Source organism: Carica papaya, chromosome 7, assembly GCF_054855325.1.
Source record: "Carica papaya isolate Zhongbai chromosome 7, ASM5485532v1, whole genome shotgun sequence".
NCBI classification, from domain to species: Eukaryota; Viridiplantae; Streptophyta; class Magnoliopsida; order Brassicales; family Caricaceae; genus Carica; species Carica papaya.
The window spans coordinates 24,183,098-24,185,746 of NC_142315.1; the positions used below are offsets into that span (position 1 = coordinate 24,183,098).

The following is a 2,649-nucleotide window of genomic DNA, read 5'->3' on the forward strand; positions in this document are numbered from 1 at the left end:
CCATTGAGGACAATGCGGTTGAAGCAACACCAGAGTGAAAAAGAATTTTGCAGTTTGCTTTTTCTCATCAGCCATCACTTTTGCAAGCTGACAGCTCTAAAATTCAGTCGATTCAAAATATGCGAAGTATGGATGAAGTCATGAACATCTGAAGATTGGAGTGGCTTCTTTGAATCTGGTTTGCCTTATAAGTGAATTAACAACTATTGAGCTGAAGCATTATTAACACTCAATTCTATTAAATGTTCAAAAGGCCAATTTTTCAAATCCAAGCAAATTAGAGCATGTATATTAGTGAATTAAACATACTAGTCCATTATCCAAAAGCTGCAAATGCCAATCCTTCCACCATCTAATGTGGCATAAGAATCCAGCCGTTATGGATTCAATCCTCAGATATATAAGCCACTATTCAATCAACCATGTGCTCCTATATATTTCTGTAGGCCGTTTGAATTGGCATTCTTTATTTTTTCCTTCTTTCTTGAGCTTATAAGCTCTTTTGGCTTTGGATATTCTAGCTTATCATTTTGAGGACAAGCTTTAAAAATGTAGGTTGTCATGAGGAAGCTTATCCTTTGGATCAAGATACAGCTAATAAACCCAACATTTGAATGACCAATTTTTATGCTAAAGAAAGTTGGTTCAAATGGTTTATATACGCCTTCAACAGTTAAATCATTTCCATCTACAACCCCATTTTCAGTTCTTGCTTAAAACAAAGAATACTTAGCAACTTTCTGGGTTTCCGTAAAGGAACAAACTTTGCACCTAAAGCAAATGCAATTGATGGACCAATCATAAACCCTCGAGCTTCCACTCCTACACAATATTCGAAGACATTACCAACGTTTGGAAAAACAAAAATTCACTGCATTAAACATCAACAATTATTATAAGCTCAGGCTTCCAACATTAAGGTTACATTTCCTGGAAACTGTTTTCTTTTTCAGTATGACTGTATGAAGTCTACAAAGACGGGTGCCCACAATTCATTTTGTGAGCTCGAGCACGCTGTATCTCGAATCCTGACAGAAATCTGAATTAAGGAGACGAAAACACAATAAAACAAATATGTGAGCGAAATCAGCTTAGTTTTTCGTCTTCTGAGTTTTGGAAGTCTTCTCTTTTTGGACTTCTAACCGTATTGTATGCAGAAAACAGAACAAATATAATTTTAGAGCAACTCCAAATGTAGAAACTTTGAAAGGAAGCAACTAAACCTTAAACCCATGTTAGAGAAAGAAGACAAGAAGTAGGCAAGCACATAACTTTCTGAAAGGAACAAGTAAAAAAAAGTGAAAACAAAACCCAAAAGATCAAGTCTTGAAGAGGAGCCCAGGAACATCATTTGGAAAATAAATCATTGCAAACGAGGAAACATAGTCGGTAATGGAAAACACAAATCTGAACAAGCGAAATCTTTTTTTTCCAAATCTGGGTCTTCAATAAATTCTCCGGGTAAATAATTGTAAAAGAAAGAAACGCATATTATTTTTTCCCAATAAACACAGAGTTAGGAACAGATTAATAAGTAATAATATTAAGGATGATAATAATATTAAAGAAGAAGGAGAAGGAAAAGAGACATGCAGTATCCTACGGTACCGGCAACGAGAGAAATGTCCTTATATCTGTAAAAATATACAATAATGTCGACCATGTCTTTAGACGCCTTGTCATCAAGAAACAACGTCGTGATATCTTGAAACACTATTCCTGTTTCCAGAACCAACAATGCAGACGCATGTCATGTTCGACGAAATTCCGCACAGAAAAAACAGAGCAGAGAGATTATATTAGAAGAAGAAGAAGAATAACCTGGGTTAGGGAAGTGAGGAACAACCCTAACGGCTTCCGATATGCCTTTAAGTCTGGGATCTCCTTTCAGTCCGTTTTCTGCAGCAAACATTGTCTTCTTCCTCTCCAAATCTCCTCTCCTCGTCTAGTCGTGTCCAAGCTTTGGATTCCTGTGGTGAATTGTAAGGAAGAATGAAGAAGTAAAAAGTGTTTGGTAATTAATTTCTGGTAATCTGAAATTGGGGATTTTGGAAGTTCAAGAGTCCATTTCCCTCCTAAAATCAGCTAAAGATCAAAAGCTCTCTGTTATCGATGGAGGAGACTCGAATGTGAGAGTCAGTAAATACCGAGTGTTTTGTTTATCTATGTTAGCCAAACCAAAAAGATCTATACTGCTGACAGGGACGATTTTCTTTTTTAGAGAGGTGGTCACGCTCTCTTTGTAGCGGGTGCGTGACGCGCGGCTCCAACCCCTCGAGCTTATCATCGTCCTCGTAAGAAGAAAAGAAAAAAAAATGGTGAAGTCTCTTTCAACTATAATTAAATCGGTATTATATTTAATTAATTATGTTATAAGATTAATAATGAAAAAATAATAATTTGTTTTTTATTTTTAATTTCATTTTTAAAAAAATCAGAAACAAATTCTTATTTTACTTAATAATATTTCAAATACTCAAAAATATAATTTGAATAGTTATAATAATTAATTTTAACTATTATATATTTTTTTTAATATTTAACATTCATTATTTATTTCGCACAATAATTAATTAAACATAATTTTTTATATAAAAAATGCTCTTCACAACAATTTATAGCATACGGGAATTTTTAACTTAAAAACTA

At 34.1% G+C, this 2,649-nt stretch overlaps 1 long non-coding RNA gene across 1 annotated transcript; it reads right to left on the reverse strand.

Annotated features, from left to right (window-relative positions):
* Positions 1-786: 786 nt before the first annotated feature.
* LOC110806427 (uncharacterized) lies at positions 787-2,304 on the reverse strand. The gene is made up of 2 exons (XR_015813681.1): positions 1,822-2,304; positions 787-1,719 (listed from the first exon to the last, which is right to left on the reverse strand). It is a non-coding gene; the product is annotated as an uncharacterized LOC110806427 (long non-coding RNA).
* Between the last annotated feature and the right edge of the window lie 345 nt (positions 2,305-2,649).